Genomic DNA, 18,649 nt, shown 5'->3' on the forward strand with positions numbered 1-18,649 from the left:
GGCTCTGGAGAGGAAGGGAGCATGGAAGGGGGTTGGGAAATGCAGAAGAGCTGGTCTACTGAGGCCACACCCTTGCTGGGCACCCAGGTAGACTTCATGTCTCATTCTCCCTTGTAGGTTGATGTGGTCATCTCAGTTTCCTCAGATGGAACGTGAGCAGAAGGGATGTGTTCTAGCGTCAGGCCTAAGCCACAAAAAGCCCCTGGGAACACTCCTCCATTCTTGGCAGCTTCCATCAGCTGGACACAGATGACGATGAGGAGCCAGGGAAAAGTGAAGCCGCAAACTAGAGGGAGGCTGGGTCCCTGAGTAACACTTCAAAGACTGCCACTTGAGCAGGAAATAAACATCCAACTGTGTAGAAATTTTGCCTGTTGGGCCTGTTTGTTACACAGCTTGGCTGACCGTAATACAATTCTTGTTCTCAGAGAGTTTATAGTCCCATTAAAAAGACTCAGTTACACAATTCTGAAACAATAGTGGGTGTCTCAGAAGAGGAGGTGGGTTATAGGGTTTGGGCTTTCAATTCTGAAGTTCCCCTAGGCTACAGGCTCCTGGCCCTGTGACTTTACCATCTAAACCCTTTTCTAGAAAAGTGGGAAAGAGTCAGATTGGGGGAAGGCGCTACTGGCAGAGGAACACCACAGCTAAAGGCTCACAAATAGGACTTGAAGCAAACAACAAGATGAGATGAATGCCAATGATCCTCAGAAGGGGAACACAAGTAAATGGTCCCTAAATATCTAATAACTTCTGCTGTCACAGGTGGAATAGGATCAGAGGTCTATAACTTCTCTCTGACCTAATATACCTCTCTAGTTCCTGAAAGCAGGGAACACTGAGCCTGCTATGCAGGACATCAGTCTCCCACATCCCTTCTCCAGGCTGGTCCCTCAACCTGTTATCTGGGCTTCAGGGGATAAGTTCTCCCAGTCTCAGATGCTTGATGAGAACAGCAGTCTTACCCTGCTTTCTCCAGAGGCTATAAGGAAGGGGATTTCATCATGTTTCTGAGCTGAGGGTCCTAATGGAGGCTTCTGAGTATCAGCTGAAATTCAGATGTGGTCTTTGTGGTCCCAGTTCCCAGCTGGGCACTGGCAAGTATGACTGGGCTGGGGCCATCTGAACACAATAAGCTTGGGACCAGAGCCGACTGCTCATTGCTGGTTTCTAACTGAGGACCCAGAGTCCTGGGGCAGGGGCCTCGCCACCCTTCACCCTCTGATGGTGGCAGGACCACAGAGGTATTGAAAGCAGTTTCCCCTTTGATGGGGGAAGACAGACACGGATGCTACTGGTTCTCTTGCGGTGGACTCTGCACCCCCCACAAACCCTGACTGCACCCTAATAGACAGTGCTTCTCTGGGCACACGATGACAAGTATGAAGGCACCTAAAAGTCCCAGCTCCCTGTTTTGACTTGTGGTGTGACCTTGACCTTCTTACTCACCTCACCCCCCACCCCACTGCTTCACAACAATTATTTCACAAGGTTCTATTAAATTAGCATTCATTGTTTATTATATAAATATTGTTCACTGTTGAGTTAGGTAGTATAGCAGGATACTTTGATTGTTTCTGTTCTTTTTTGGGGGATGCTGTGCTGGGTCTTGAGGCACACAGGGTTTTTCTCATTGTGGTGTATGGACTCCTCCTATTGCAGAGCACAGGCTCTAGAGAGCTCAGCCTCAGTAGTTGTGATGCTCAGTTTCCCTACAGCATGTGGGATCTTAGTTCCCTGCCCAGGGATCGAACCCACATCCCCTGCATTGGAAGGCTGGATTCTTAACCGCTAGACTGCCGGGGAAGTCCTGCTTGATTTTCTTGGTACATACGATTAAGTTTTCCCACCCCTACAACCTCTCCGAATGACTTTTCACAAGGTCGAATGTATCAGATGGTCTCTTGCTGTTGGAGGCATCTGCTGAGTCCTCTGATGGTATGGTCTGGTCTGTACTTGAGTGTCATCACAGCTATTGTCTGGAGCTCTTAATCACTGCCAACCTGGGAACTCCCTTCCCCTCTTTCAGACATTGGATACCCTGCTTCCTGGAGCTTCTGTCTTTCTTTCTTGGTTTAATCCCTCCTTTCACTGATGCACAATGCCTAGGAGCCTTCTGACGATGTAGTTATGATGTCTGGATTAAGCTGGCAGGTGAAAGAAGTTTCTTCTGCCTTCTCTTCTAACCATCCCACAAACAGAGAACAAAACAAAACCATGGCAAATAAATGAGAGGGCAAGAATGCCAAGCAGAAACACAAACTCGGTGTCTATAACCTGATACTGAAAAGGGTGGAACGTGGATGGGAGAGGCTTGTCTGCAGCAACACTGGGGTCAATCTGCCAGGCGGAACCCCCAGTAGCTCAGAGCACACCACACATGGCTTAGGAGACACCACACGTGGCATGAGGTCACCTTCGAGGGAGGCAGTCTGGCCCCCATTCAAGAACCTATGACCCCCTCCCCAATTATCTGAAAGATGGGCGTTGAAAAGCTAGAGTGAATATCAAACACAAAACAGTGAGATTTAGAGCAAGTCTGCTGTTAAACACAGACCCCCAGTTCCCTCTTCTCTCAACGAGCAGAGGCAGGTCAGGAGGTAAACTTTTCCTTATGTAATACAAGTTCTAGGCATTTTAACACAGGTGTAGATTCCTGTACCCTCTACTATAGTCAGGATACAAAAGAGTTCCATCACCCTCCGGCCCCACAAAACCCCACCCCATCATGTTTCCCCCTTTTTGGACACACCCACCCCTCACCCCAGACCCCTAGTAAGCTTTGGTCTGTTCTCCACAACGTACCTCTTCAAAAATGTCATACAGGTGGAATCAGAGCATATGTATGTAACCTCTCGAAACTGGTTTTTCATTTGGCACAATGACTTTTTGATTCATCCAAATTATTGCATACATCAGTCTTTGTTTCTCTTTGTTGCTGAGTGATGTCCCATCGTAGGGATATACCGCAGAGCAATTATCCATCTCCCCTCAAAGGACATTTGGGCTGTTTTCTGTTTCGGCAATTATGAATCGTGCTGCTACAAACATTTGTACACAGGGTTTGGTGTGAAGACAGATTTTTATTTCACTTGGGAAGGTACCCAGGAGTAGGATTGTGTGGGTTACAGGGTGAATGTACATTTACAGGAAATGACCAAACCCTTTTCTAGACTTACTCCGCTACTCTTCTTCCCACCAGCAATGCACGAGCGTTCCTGTTGCTAGACCTAGCCAGAACTTGGTATTGACAGTACTTTTGTTGTTGCTGTTGTTAGTCATTTTAATAGGTATATAGTGGTATCTCATTATGGTTTTAAGTTCTATTTCCCTAATGACTAATTATGTTGAACACTTTTCATGCGCTTCTTCATCATCCTTACATCGTTTTGGTAAAGTGTCCCTTGAAGTGTATGTCTGTTTTTTAATTGAGTTGTTTGTTTTATCGTTGAGTTTTGAGAGTTCTTTGTATATTAAAGGTGCAAGCTCTTTGTTGTATTGAATAGGTGATTTGAAAAATTTTCCCCCAGTTGGTAGCTTATCTTTTCATTCCCTTCCTTGTCTTTTTTTGAGTACAATTTTTAAATTGTGATGATGGAGACCATCTTTAAACTTATTCCTATCCCCGCTACTATGCACTTATTGAGCACTGGGGTATGCAGATTCCTGCTAGGTACTGCAGAAGACTCATGGGATTGAGTGCTTAAGGAATCATCTGATGAAGTCACTGCCCTTTCCCCTCGGGAGGGGTGTCCAGTTTCGACCCTGAGCCCTGAGAGGGGCTTGGGACTTCCTCAGATGTTGTACCTGCAACTCTGCTAAGTTTTAAACTTGTCCATTAGAATTATAGCTGAGCATCCCCATCTTACCCACACTTATAAAAGTCATTTCCTCCCTCTCCCCACATAACCTGCTCGTCCAAATTCAGCCCAGGCTTGAAACCTTCTCTGATCCGAAACTTCCATTTCTTCGTCTGTTGCCTGCTTTGATTATGTCACCCTTTCTGCCAGCTGGTTGGGTTTTAAGGATTAAATCACCTATGTAAAGCTTTTAGAAATGCCCAGCACCAAGCCTATTACAAAATATGTTTCCCATGTAAGTTGCTGCAAAACCAGACAAACCCCTAAACGCCAAGAGCTCCTCATCTTAAGGTTCCCTGCCATCCTCCCCTAGAAGCCAGGATCTACCAGAGGTCTCTGCAATATGATTTCAATGGCAGCAAACCAGCCCACGTGTAGACACCTCAGGCAACAACTTGCACTATCCCACAAACTTTATGGAAATAGCTGCCAAACAGCAACACTATGTGTGGGATTTTAGGTGACCTGGCAAGTCAGTAGAAGGAAGGCTACTGAGCAGCTCTGAGCCAGGGGCTTCTGGTTGCTCCTAGGGCCTACCACCAAGGTAGGTTGACATGGCCGCTGGTCCTCCAGAGTGCCCTGGGCTTCCTTTTCTAGGATGGGGACAAACCAAAAGCAGACCTGAGTCTGCAGTTCCGTTTAGTGGGCCCTGTTCCCAAATGTCGATTCCTAATAGGCAACAGCTGCTGCTGTGGTTTCTTCTGGGCGAGTGATTCATGTCTTTGCTCAGAAACGATAAGCAGAACAAATGTTTACTTAGACGGATAACAGAGGGACAATTGGAAAACAGAGACTGGCAACTGGAAATATGTTGTTGCTATTTGATCCATGACAATGAATCTGAATTAGTCATATGGCACTAATTGGTCAGGCTTTCTAGGGGCTGGAGGCAGAGTGGGCCGTCAGGGGCAGGAGGCAGCTCGCCTTCCTGGAAGAGGAGTACCAGTGATGGAAGGACACGTGGAAAGGAAGTCCTGAAGGTTTGCTCAGAGCACGTCAGAGCTGCTGCCCCCTCTCCAGGTCACCCTCCCTGACCGGCTGCCTTACTGGGTATCGAGTCTGGTGCCTCACCCAGAGGAGCCGTGGTGAGAAGGGGAAGCTCGGCACACACGTGCCTGCTGCCTCTAAAGTCCATGAACATCTTCTTACACATTCAGAAATGAAAGAAAACCGTTAACTTTCTGTGTGCATGCATGAGAGAAAAGCTTTTAAGAAATCCAAACACTCCACAATAATGAATTTGAATCTTCGGGACAGTGGTACCTATATTGATTCACCTAAGGAAGAAACAAATACCTTCAGTGCTGAAACCTAAATGTGGGGCTGTGGAAGAGGATTTGCAGTCTAATTATGTCTACATAATTTAAGATCTTGCATCCCATTTTATGCCTATACACGATGTACAGTCATCCTCAAATACATTATTTAGTAGAGAGATCATAAATATTTCTATAAGAAGGGAGAAAAGGCAGAAGTATAATTTCTTTTTTTTTTTTTTTTTTTGCCCCAAAGAGAAAAATACTATGTTTTGTGAAAAATGTCTTAGAGAATCAGGAGGAAAAGTACAGGGAAAACCCCAAACTCAGATTCCTTCTTACTCAGGACAGAACCTCTGTGGTTGGTGCTGACGAGTCTGGAAGCATAATTGAAGTCAAAAGGAAGGTGTTCTTTCTCAGAGCAGCAATACTGGGCTGGGCATGGGAGGGGGCTCTTTTAACAGCAAACATGAGCATGGCGAATAAAGAATTCAACCTTAACTTCACAGGTGGGTTTTTCTTTTTTTAAATCAATTGTTAATTGTTTTTCATTGGAGTACAATTGCTTTAGAATGTTGTGTTAGTGTCTGCTATACCACAACGTGAATCAGCTGTACTTACACATATAATACATATATATCCCTTCCCTCTTGAGCCTCCGCCCATCATCCTACCCCTCTGTGTTGTCACCGAGCACTGAGCACCTGTGTGATACAGCAGGTTCCCACCAGCTAGCTATTTCACAGATAGCAGTGAATATATGTCAGTGCTACCTTCTTGGTCCATCCCACCCTCTCCTTCCCCTCTTGGGTGCACAAATCTGTTCTCTATATCTGTGTCTCTATTCCTGCCTTGCAAACAGGTTCATCAGTAGCATTTTCTAGATTCCGTATGTACGTGTTAATATACGATACTTGTTTTCCTCTTTTTGACTTACTGCACTCTATATGACAGATTCTAGGTTCATCCACATCACTACAAATGACCCAGTTTTGTTCCCTTTTATACCATATCTTCCTTATCCATTCATCTGTCGATGGACATTTAGGTTACTTGATATCACAGGTGGGTTTTTCTAAGCATGATATAAAGTGTGTAAATGGGATGACGTGCTCCCCTCTGGGCGTCCACCAGCACTTCCTGTAGGAGGCTGTCTGGGGCTGAAGCAGAGGCTGGAGGAAGTGGGGTGGGGCCCAGAAGCCCATGAGTGGATGTCCTTCCATATTGGAGAAGACAACTGTCGGGTTTGGTGGCCCAGCTCTTTTCCCTCCTTCTTCCACTGACAGCAATCCATGAGGTTTGGGTGTGATTAGAAAATGCTGCCCCCTTCCCCTCAATAGGCCCCAGTTCCAGGGAAATCTTGTGGTCCAGGCTGAGTCAGTGAACTGCCTCCAGCCGGTCCCCTGAGGCTGGTGTTGGATGGTTCCGTGGCCCAGTCTGGGCAACTGAGAGTTTAATGCAGAACTTGTGCCTGAATTTCGAGGGCTGAGAAGCTGCTTTTCTGGCCAGTTGCTGAGAGGACGGTGTGATGTTAGGGCTGCCAGTGGGCATGCGTTTGCCGCATGTCCGGCCAGAGTTTATGTCCCTGGCTAGACCACACTTAGACTTCTCACTGACTCATGCCCAACCCACTTAGATGCTTTTTTTTTTTCTGCCTGGATTTATCACCATTGCAACAGAGAGAGTCATCACAGACACTCCTCTTGGCCCAAGACAGAGAGGGAGGAATAGTATGAAGATAAGGACTGGATGTAAGTTCTTCTTGAGGACTCTAAGCACCTCTGGGGGACCACAGGGTCCTCGTGCAGAAGCCCCTCCATAGCTTCCTCAATGTGTCCAGGCTCTGGGTACAGTCAAGGCCTCGACTGTGTGGCCTCCTGAGACCAGCTCCCATGGGCGGTGCTCACCATGGCTGGGTTCTTCTTCCACAGCTCACAGTTTGCCTCCTTGGTTGGGAAGCTGTGGATCAGAGCTCTCAAGAGTGTCTCCAGACTCATTCTGCTCATCCTCTGTCTGCCATGAAAGGCTTGAACTGCACAGCGCAGAGACCAGTCTCTCCATCTAAAAGCTCCCAGTTCCTCCCACTATGTCCGTGGCTGTGGCCCAATGACCTCCTGCCCATGGAGCCCCAGTTCTCTCAGGCCGCTGTTCTCTTAACACGTCCACTCAGAACTGATGCTACTCAACTGGCCTGCTTGGGAGTGAAGGCTGGGGCTTGTGGCTGGGCCACACAGGAAGTCCTGTGTGTTCATGTGTGATCAGTCGTGTTCAACTCCATGCAACCCAGTGGACTGTAGCCCGCCAGACCCCTCTGTCCATGGGAGCTTTCAAGCAAGAATACTGGAGTGGGTTGCCATTTCTTCCTCCAAGAGATCTGCCTGACCCAGGGATTGAACCCACCTCTCCTGGGTCTCCTGCACTGGCAGGCAGATTCTTTACCACTGAGCTGCTCAGATGTGGTTAAAACACCACTTCTTACTGTTCCTGGAGAAACAACCAGAATTATCCCTACCAGACCTAAAATCCCTGTGTGTGCTGGGTACCAAAGACTCAGGACCTCTTCTCCCTCCTTCCTGGGTGTTTGTTCTCTCTCCTTCTGGGGACCTCTGTCTTTCCTGGATCAGTTCCTGCCCATCCTTTTTTTAGGTCTCAGCTTGAATGGCTCTTCCCTGCCCCCAAACTAGGCCAGACCACTCTGCTGTAAGTCTTACTCATTCATTCATTCATTCATGGGGTGTATTTTTTTTTTTAATAGCATCTGCTATTTTTCCTGAACAGGATGCACCCTCATATGAGCTCACAGTTATCTCCATGTCACCCTCTGTGGCTTGTAATGAAGGCCTGTGTCCCTTGCACAGCCCTGTGTTCAGAGCAGCTAGTATATTTATATCAGGCTTTCAGTGAATAAGTGAATGCATTTGTCCCTTATTCCTTATTTGCAGTTCTCTCTCTTGCCTTTCCTACCAAGTCTTGGCCTCGCGGCCCCTAAATGTGTGGCCACAATTCACATTTCCCTAGAACCCCTTCTCAAGTGACCTCATAAACGGGGAGGATGGATCAGGAACTATCTGGAACATGTACAGCCATGAAAAGTCAATGATTCAGGCCCCGGGAGGCCTGGTTTGGAAAGGTATGGTGTTGGAGTGGGTCTCAGAATTGTCAAGCTCCGGGAAACAGAGGGCAGGGGACAGGATTAGTAACCTCAGGCTGGCAACTGGCAACCAAGGGGCTTGCTCCTGGCTGCGGCATTCTGGCTGTAGTTGGGGCATTAGTGCTAGGGCTCACCCTGCAGTGTGCCCATCGCCTCGAGGGCTCCATAGGCCACTAATGTGCATAATGCATACCAGAGAGGTGACACAGCTTTTACTAGGAAGTCCAGATGTTGAACACACATCCAGGAGACCTGCGAGATTCTGAATTGTCTGTGACATAAAACTATATCAAACATATAGTCTGGTTTAACAATATAGTTTGTGTGTGTATGCGTGCATGCGCACGTCTGTGTGTGTGTGTGACAGAGAGAGAGAGAGAATCTCATTAAATATTTGGAATGATCGCATTTCAGGGGCCTCTGACCATGGCTTTGTGTGCTGTCTCCTGGGTGTGAGTAACTGCGAGGCTGAAGTTAGATCTCGTGGCTGGAAGGCCGGGGGCTGGGCCAGAGTTCATCTGCAGGTTCCTGGCTGGCCCATTGCTCCAGTTCCACTGGGTGTGTCATCAGAGAAGCAAGCAGCATCCTGCCTCCTCCACAGTGGATGATTTCTTCCATAAGAATCAATCCAGTTAAGATCAGAAAATGAACAGTTTCTTTGGGTCTTTCTGCTGCCCCAAGTCGAGAGTCCTCTTGTCAGTCATTGTATAACTATCTGCATGTGTGTGCATGCATGCTAAGTCGATTCACTCCTGTTGGACTCTGTGTGACACTCTGGACTGTAGTCTGCCAGGCTCCTCTGTCCATAAAATTTTCTAGACAAGAATACTGGAGTGGGTTGTCATTTCCTCCTCTAGGGGATCTTCCTGACCCAGGGACTGAACACCCACGTCTCTCTCTCTCTTTTTTTTTTTTAGATTTCTTTCTTTCTTTCTTTTATTTTACAATATTGTATTGGTTTTGCCATACATTGACATGAATCTGCCATGGGTGTACCTGTGTCCCCCATCCTGAATCCCCCTCCCACCCCCCTCCCCATCCCATCCCTCTGGGTCATCCCAGTGCACCAGCCCCGAGCACCCTGTGTCATGCATCGAACCTGGACTGGCAATTCGTTTTACATACGATAATTTACATGTTTCAATGCCATTCTCCCAAACCATCCCACCCTTGCCCTCTCTCACAGAGTCCAAAAGACTGTTACATACATCTGTGTCTCTTTCACTATCTCACATACAAGGTTATCGTTACCATCTTTCTAAATTCCATATATGTGCATTAGTATACTGTATTGGTGTTTTTCCTTCTGGCTTGCTTCACTCTGTATAATAGGCTTCAGTTTCATCCACCTCATTAGAACTGATTCAAATGTATTCTTTTTAATGGCTGAGTAATATTCCATTGCGTGTATGTACCACAGCTTTCGTATCCATTTGTCTGCTGATGGACATCTAGGTTGCTTCCATGTCCTGGCTAGTATAAACAGTGCTGCGATGCACAGTGGGGTACACGTGTCTCTTTCAGTTCTGTGAACCCATGTCTTATGTCTCCTGCATTGGCAGACAGGTTCTTACCACTAGTATACTTATCTAGGTTTCTAAATAGTATTTGTTTACCTTTTTCTAACTGCATAAAATAATATATATTCATAACAGATAACTTAGAACAAATTTTAAATAATATAATTGTAATCTCTTCACTCCCAGAAAATACACCAGTGCATTGGCATCTAGTTTTTTGTTTTTTTCCAATTTGGCCATGCTGCAGAGCTCTATAGGAGCTTAGTTCCCTGACCAGAATTTGAACCTGGGGATCCAACAGTGAAGGCACTGAATCCTAACCCATGGACCACCAGGAGATGCCCTGCATCTAGTTTTCTATGAATAAATATTGTGGAACAAGCCCACAACCTTATTGTGTATTCATTTCCATATCTTGCTTACCTATACATCAAGAATATCTTATTATCATCATTATTACTCTCTGAAAGCACACTTTTACTTGTTTCATAACATTCCATTATTTGGATATACTACTATTTATTTCTTTTCTTCCAACCTACTTTTATTTATTTTTAAAATAGTTTTTGTTGGAGTATAGTTGACTTAAACAAGGTTGTGTTAGTTTCAGGTGTACATCAAAGTGAATCAAATACACACACACACACACACACACATCTCCATTCTTTTTCATATCCTTTCCCCACTTAGAATATTGAGTACAATTCCCTGTGCTGTATAGTAGATCCAAGCTAGTTATCTATTTTATATATAGTTGTGTGTATATGTTAACCCTAATCCCCTAATTTACCACTTCCTCCTACATTTGGTAACAATTAGTTTGATTTCAAGATCTGCGAGTCTGTTTCTATTTTGTAAAAAAAAGTAAATTTGTATGAGTTTAATCATTTTTACTGGTTGCATAGTATTCCACTATTCGGTTATGCTACTGTTTATTTAACCAGGCTTCCATCTCTGGACACTTAAGGTGTTTCACTTATTTTCCAGCAAAAGTAGATACAAATGAACGCTCTTACATATAGATTTTTATGAGTATCTCTGAGTATTTTCTTAGGAAAACCTCAAGACTTTTTTGGGATCGATTGGGAAAGATTCTTTCTCTTGCTCAGACTGCTTGACTGGTAGAAAGTCAGCCTGGGGGAGCTGGAGACCTCTTGGCTGCTTTCTAGGGAAGGAAGCCTTAGAAAAGTAGAAAGGAGAAGGTGAGAGACATGGGCGTCCTGACGGTGTCATCTAAACACCTGGGCCTAGCTGTGCTGGCCTTGCCATCTTTGTGTCTACAATGCATTGCATCTCGTTCAGTGTGAGCTGATGTCTTTTACCTGCCACTAGCAATGGCACCCCACTCCAGTACTCTTGCCTGGAAAATCCCATGGACGGAGGAGCCTGGTGGGCTGCAGTCCTTGGGGTCGAGAAGAGTCGGACTCGACTGAGCGACTTCACTTTCACTTTTCACTTTCATGCATTGGAGAAGGAAATGGCAACCCACTCCAGTGTTCTTTCCTGGAGGATCCCAGGGACAGGGGAGCCTGGTGGGCTGCCGTCTATGGGGTCACACAGAGTCAGACACGACTGAAGTGACTTAGCAGCAAACATTCATCAAACTGAGGGATGAAGTACATGGTCCCAGGGCTGGAAGTTGTGCATGAACTTCTACAATAGGAGTGGCCATCCAGCTTCTGATGAGACTCTTCCTGTGGTGTCTTCAGACTCACTACCTTTGAAACAAGCCCATTTCCTTGCTGGAAACTCTGAGGGCTAAAAGTTCCCTCCTATAGCGACTAAAATGCATTTTCCTTTATTTTTAATTTTCAGATGAAGGTTGGAGAATGCCAGTACTCTTATTGAGGGCGCCAGGGCTAGCACATGATACCCTCCCTACTGCCAGTAATGGGTGAAGTTAACCCAGATTGCAGAGCTATCACTCAGGCACCACCAGAGCAGATATGCAAAGCCTCCTGTTCACGCTTGAAGCAGCATCAATCCCCAGACCTCTAGTCCTCACTTTCCCTTCCTTTTATCTGGGCTGGGAGAGAGGGCTTATGCAGCATGAAGCCATCTTATCCACAGTTTAGCAAATGTCTGTGGAGTCTTTAAAACGGTTTCTATCATAATAAAAATATTTTAACTTATAACCTCACAAAGAGATAGGCATGGGAGTCTTTATAAAGCACAGAAATCCAGATGAGCATAATTTGAAAGTAATTTGAATCGTAATGAGTATTTTTAATGTAAACAGGCAGGAGGAAAATTTTGCTGGGTTCTGATGTAGTACACACACCCAAATATGTGTCTTTCGATGGAAATATGAGTGTCAAGGGAATCCAAGATGGTGCAGCCGTCACTGGCATAAATAAGAGAGAAAGGATATTTTCTGGGGGTTTCAGCAGGAAAAGAAAGGCAATGATTGTGCTATGCAGCCCGTGGTCATTGCCAATCTAGCCTCTGAATGGAAACTGGGGGCAAAATGTAGACAAGCTGAAAACACTGACTAGTTCTTATGAGACAAAAAGAAGGATGTGCTGGAAGGTTTCTTAGAGATAGAGAGGGACAGGTGTCTGCAGATATCAGGCACTTGATACCCCTCCCCCACCTAATATTTGCACTTCTATTGATATTTAACTAGTGCATCTGCCCTACTTCTCCCATTTTTTGTCCTCACACACATAAGGAACTTTTACACCATTACAGTAGATGTAAGACCACAATCACTTGTCTTGAATAAAATGAAAACAAGACATCATCACTAAAAGCTAGCCTGATGCTTCTGCTTGCCCAGAGCTCTGAGCCTCAAACCATTCCTTTTTAGCTGAAAGCAATGAGCAAAATGTGAGAAAGATATTTAAGGTGTCCTGACACCAAAATGAGTCTTTGTTGTAATCAGAGTGATTTAAAATAAAGGTAAATAAAACATGGGCAGATATCTCATTGTGATGTCTACTGCTCTTTCATGAGTTGTCCATATGCCATGTCAAAGCTTCTCAACTACTTCTATGACTAAGTACCCCTATTGATGGAGTCCAGTTGCCTCACTGGACACATAGGATGCTGAGAACTAGTGTAGGGAGGAAGTCTTCCTGTGTCTGCAACAGCCCCCTAGCTCCCAGTTCCAGCTTCTTCGTTGCTTCCTTCACCATCTCTGCCATTCACCACAGCAGCTCTTAAATGAATGCTGGGGCAGTCTGCATGTTGGGGGGAACACAGGGCAGATGTTTAACTCTCCTAGAAGGAGAGGCAGTGTGAGGGTGGTCCTCTTCATAGAAAATGTGGTCAGAACCGTGCAGTGCTAAGCTGCCAGCGGGGCCCAAGCCTCATCTCAAGGACAAGGGCACTCAGCTCAAAGGACAGTCTTTGTTGGCTCCACGTTCGGCTTCTTTGGTGACAGCTGCTTCTACCAAAACAAGTGCTGCAAATCCAGGATTTTCAGAAATAATCTCCAATCCTCAAAAAGGACATGTTTACACCAAAACTTCTCTGTGTGTTCACCCTCTGTTCGCTCAGAGCCTCCTGCAATTTTCTCTGTGCTGCATTTTTGTGTGATGGCTTTTGCCCTGGAGCATCCGCACATGCAAATAGACCATACCTGATGTCCAGCCGGGCTCCTCCCCAAACGGAGCCAAACTGTTCATTGTTGTTTATTTCTCCTGCATTTTAAAAATCATGCCTATGCTGAAGCAGAGTGCACACTTTCAAGTTCACTTGCAGATCCGTGGGAAGCTGAAAAGCTTCATCATTACTACTTCAGGGGCTCTTTGTCAGTGTCTTCCATAGGTGGCCTTGGAACCAGACCCTTTTACCAGCTTCCTTAGCCTTGCCCAGAGTTACAGAATCTGAAGTTTGAGACCATTGTTATAATCCACATTTTAAAATTGGACTGAGTCCTGTCTGCCCTAAGCCAGTGAGTAGATGGTCCTTAAGAGGCAAATATTCGTCCTCCACCTGGACATGCTTCAGTACATGGTTCACATCCCTTTCCAGGCCTGGGACTGTGCACTTCATTCTGTAGTTAATGTGAGTTTTGCATAAAAGATAGTGGAAACTGGGTTATATGAAATGTTGACAAGGGACTGCAAGTTCAGGAACACTTGGATCCAGGAGTTCGATCCATCATGAGCCAATCAGTCAATGGGTCTTCACTGAGCCCCTGCTAAGCCCTGTGCAAGTTCCTGCTGCACGGGAGGAGGTCCCTGCCTCCAGGAGCCTTTTGGCTTGTTGGGGAGGCAAGGTATATATTTGAAGAGGCCTATCCAAAAGGAGACAAATAATAATACAAGATGATGTTCTCAAACACCTGCCATTCTTGGGGCAGACCTTGCCCTATTCATTTATGAACTCACTTTTCATTACCACTTACTTATGCTGATAACTAAAAAAAAAAAGTCTTTATCTCTCTTCTTTAGTAGCAAGCACTGTGCTGAGTTTGAGGCATACAAGTGTGCATAGCATGTAGCCTTGGCCCCCTAGGAGCACACATTCTCCCAGAGAAGGTAACTCTTGGCAGAGACCCAGAGAGCTAGGCAGGTCTGCCTGTGACCCCAGTGACTCTGGGAGCGAACACACTGAGCAGCGGTTCCGTTGTAATCTCTTGTGAAATAGACCTGCCTTTTGTGGCCCATCAGTTTTCCTGCAGCTGCTGTTAACAAGTTGCCACAAACTTGGTGATTTTAAATAACAGACATTGGGACTTTCTTGGTGGTCCAGTAGTTAAGACTTTGCCTTCAGATGCAGGGGGTGTGGGTTTGAACCCTGACTGGGGAACTAAGATCCCATATGACTCAAGGCCAAAAAACCAAAGCATAAAATAGGAGCAATAAAAACTTTTAAAATGGTCCACATACTTTTTTTTTTTTTAACAGACGTTTATTCTGTCACAGTTCCAGAGGCCAGAGGTCTGAAATCAGCATGAAGTCAGGGGCCAGATCAGGGTGTCACCATGGTCTTCTTCCAGCAGGAAGCTCTGCGGGAGAATCCATATCCTTACATCGTCAGCTTCTGGTGTCAGCTGGCAGTCTTTGGCTTGTGGCTGCATCCCCTCAGTCAAGTCAGCGTCTTTGAACCTTTGGCCCATCTTTGCATCACCTTCTCTGCGTGTGTCACATTTCCCTCTGCCTGCCTCTCCGAATGTCCCATGTGATGGCACTTGGGGCCCTCAGATATGCAGATGAAACCACCCTTATATTATATATTTATGATGTATAAATATCAATAACCTCAGATATGCAGATGACACCATCCTTATGGCAGAAAGTGAAGAGGAACTAAAGAGCCTCTTGATGAAAGTGGAAGAGTAGAGCAAAAAAGCTGGCTTAAAACTCACCATTGAAAAAACTAGATCATGGCATCCAGTCCCATCACTTCTTGGCAAATAGATGAGGAAACAATGGAAACAGTGACAGACTTTATTTTCTTGGGCTCCAAAATCACTGCAGATGGTGACTGCAGCCATGAAATTAAAAGATTCTTGCTCCTTGGAAGAAAAACAATGACCAACTTAGACAGCGTATGAAAAAGAGACATTACTGTATCGACTAATGTTCATCTAGTCAAAGCTATAGTTTTTCTAGTAGTCATCTACAGATGTGCAAGTTGGACCATAAAGAAAGCTGAGCGCCAAAGAACTGATGCTTTTGAACTGTGGTATTGAAGAAGACTCTTGAGAGTCCCTTGGACTGCAAGGAGATCCAGCCAATCCATACTAAAGGAAATCAGTCCTGACTATTCATCAGAAGGACTGATGCTGAAGCTCCAATACTTTGACCACCTGATGCGAAAAATTGACTCAATGGAAAAGACCCTGATGCTGGGAAAGATTGAGGGCAGGAGGAGAAGGGGACGACACAGCATGAGATGGTTGGACGGCATCACTGACTCGAAGGACATGAATTTGAGCAAGCTCCAGGAGTTGGTGATGGAGAGGAAAGCCTGGCGTGATGCAGTCCATGGGGTCGGAAAGAGTTGGACACGACTGAATGACTGAACTGAACTGCCTCTCCTAATGTCCCATGTGATTGCACTTGGGACCACCAAGATTATCACACCATCTCAAGGTCCTTCACTTAATCACATTTGCAAATCATACCCTCATGGGGTGACATTCACGGTTCCAGTGATTATGACCTGCTAGGCTGCAAATGTGTCCCCTGCACCCCCAAATCTATATGTTGCATCTTTTTAATATAAGTTTATGTATTTTAATTGGAGGCTAATTACTTTACACTATTGTATTGGTTTTGCCATACATCAACATGAATCCTCCATGGGTTACACGTGTTCCCCATCCTGAACCCCCCTCCCACCTCCCTCCCCATAACATTCCTCTGGGTCATCCCAGTGCACCAGCCCTGAGCATCCTGTATTGTGCATTGAACCCGGACTGGCAATTCGTTTCACATATGATATTATACATGTTTCAGTGCCATTCTCCCATATATGTTGTTTCTTAACACTCAAGGGTGAAGGGATTAGGAGGAGGGGCCTTTGGGAGGAACTTAAGTCATGAGGATTCCATCCTCAAGGGTGGGGTTAGTACCTCATAAAACCGGCTCTGGAGAGACCGTCTCGCCCCTTCCGTCAGTGTGGACACAGCAAGGCGATGGCTCTGAACCAGGAGGAAGGCCTTCACCAGAACCTCACCCTGCAGGCATCTTGATCTTGGACTCCCAGCTTCTAGAACCATGAGAAACAAATGTCTGTTTTTATAAATTACCCACTACATGATAGTTTGTCATACCAGCCCAAATGGCCAGAGACAAGACCTAATATCTTTGGGGGCTGTCGTTCTGCCTGCCATATGTGATTTCCCTGGCCATTGCATGCACGCTGGCCTTTAGATGTTGCCGTGAGTATTCACTCCACAAATGTGCAGTCTTCTCTGCTCTCTACCGCTTTCTGGCCAACTTCCCTAGGACACGTGTCATCCTTGCTAAGGAAGAGCTCAGAGTCACAGGTCAGGCTGCAGCTCTGTGGCCTCCCCGAGAGAGGGCCGGCCTTCCCCATCCTGCTGACGGGAGGATTCCGAGAGCCCATCACCGGCTTGTCTCTCTCCGTGTGAATGCCCGAATTCTGTGAGCAGCAAGAGGGTCACAAGTCAGTGCATGCTCGGGGTCAGTGAGGAAACACAGAGAGATTAAGGGGACAAAGAGAGGGCAGGGCAGGGCGTGCTCCCGCTGGGAGTTAACCTAGCAGAACCGCAGCAGGACAGGCAGACAGCCCTGCCCTGCCCCAGGGCCTGGCCCTTCACTGTCTGAGAAGGGATACCAGGTCACTCATAGCCTCTCCTCCATCCTGCATCCCAAGTGCCTGACTCCATACCTACCAGTGAACACCCTGCTTTCCTAACACAAAAGCCAAAGGGCCCTGTATCGTCCTGAGCCTCCCAAAAGTGTTGCATTCATATCATGATTTCTTTTGTAGAAGCATCTTACAGGATGCTCATGACCACCAGGGCCCAAGCTTACCATGTTCATTTTCCAGATGAAGAATCTGAGGCCCAGGGAGGCCAACTGAGGATGCAGGCATGGAGAAGGATGGATAAAAACCCCAGAACAAGAACACCCTGCTTGGAGATTGTCTGCTAGATGGGAGTAAGTTTCATGGCTAACCTAGCCTAGGACAAGACTGTGTGTAGAAGGGAGAAGAAAAGGTCAGTCCTCAGGTCTTTCTGGACACACCCAGCCTTGGCCTCTGCCCTCACCTCTTCCAAAGCCCAGGAGGGCTGGAGGAGCCAAACACTTAGATGGATGGCTGACATACTCCAGAAGTCTCAGAATACACACAACATGAAGAGCATCTCCAGGACAGGTCTGCTGGGGATATGGGCCCTTGGGGGAGGGTTTCTATAGACACCTAGGCTGAAGTTTTAATCCAGTCCTCTTCATTCCCAATTACATTGCCTTCCTCATCACTTGGACTGCGGTCTATGGGGTTTCACAGAGTCGGACACAACTAAAGTGACTTAGCAGTAGCAGCAGCAGCAGCAGCCTCATAACTTACAAAGCCATCAAGTAGCTGCAGAGAATCATGGTGCTGGGCCAGTGTGGGTAGAGGCCTGGCCAGGCTTGATCCCACTGGAGAAAAGTCATCTGATTGTACAGCCTAGGGTCGGATGGGATGATGGGTGATGGTTGAAGCTTTTGGGGGAGAAAAAGGGAATCTGCTGTCCCTGCCCCACCCCTGCCATGTCTGAGAACTGACCACAGTTACCAAGACTGATTCTCAGGGCCATGTCAGCTTTTCTCCCCTTACCTTGTACAGTGGAGCCAGAGTGGACCTCTGCCCCCAGCTGCGCAATCACCTTTCCCTTGAAAGGAGAGAGTGTAGGGCAGCTCTCAGAGCCAGCCTCCTGCCATCAGTGTGCTGGGAACAGTGACTGGGAACTCATGGGTTTCTATCTTCAGTCCTGAAGAAGCAGCAAGATCTGGTCTGCAGAGGGAGAGAGAGGGAAGCCTAGGGAGAGGAGATGCCAAGGTGGGGCCTGACAGTGTTCCCGGTTTCTGGGACACATCCTTCCTGCCCTGGGTGCCTCCACTGGTCTCTGCTTCCTAATGACAGAGCTCACTTGATTTCTTGAGACTGAATGAGTGACCCCCGTTACTGGCAGCCACAGGAGTGCTGACCACAGGCTGCAGCTGTGTAGGCCTTTGTGAGCAGCACAGCCCTGGGCTGCGTAGAGGCCCTAGGACTCTAGATAGAGGGACATCTGCTCTTCTGACTCCCTGAGGTCCAGTAGGAGCTGGGATTGGATCCTGATGACCCTGAGGTCAAGCCCGTCCCACCCTCCAGCAATCAAGAGGGAACAGTCTATGAGGACATCCTAAATGGCCTGGTAGGACACATCATTTGAAGGTGGGACAGGGTTCCTGC

At 46.6% G+C, this 18,649-nt stretch overlaps 1 long non-coding RNA gene across 1 annotated transcript in view; it reads left to right on the forward strand.

Moving 5' to 3' along the window:
- The window catches only part of LOC132342833 (uncharacterized), a 28,292-nt gene extending 12,084 nt beyond the window's left edge, over positions 1-16,208 (forward strand). Inside the window, exon 2 of the long non-coding RNA XR_009491366.1 lies at positions 118-16,208. This is a non-coding gene — a long non-coding RNA (uncharacterized lncRNA). The remainder of the gene's footprint in view (positions 1-117) is intronic.
- Positions 16,209-18,649: the final 2,441 nt, after the last annotated feature.

Source organism: Bos taurus, chromosome 18, assembly GCF_002263795.3.
Source record: "Bos taurus isolate L1 Dominette 01449 registration number 42190680 breed Hereford chromosome 18, ARS-UCD2.0, whole genome shotgun sequence".
In the NCBI taxonomy this organism is placed as follows: Eukaryota; Metazoa; Chordata; class Mammalia; order Artiodactyla; family Bovidae; genus Bos; species Bos taurus.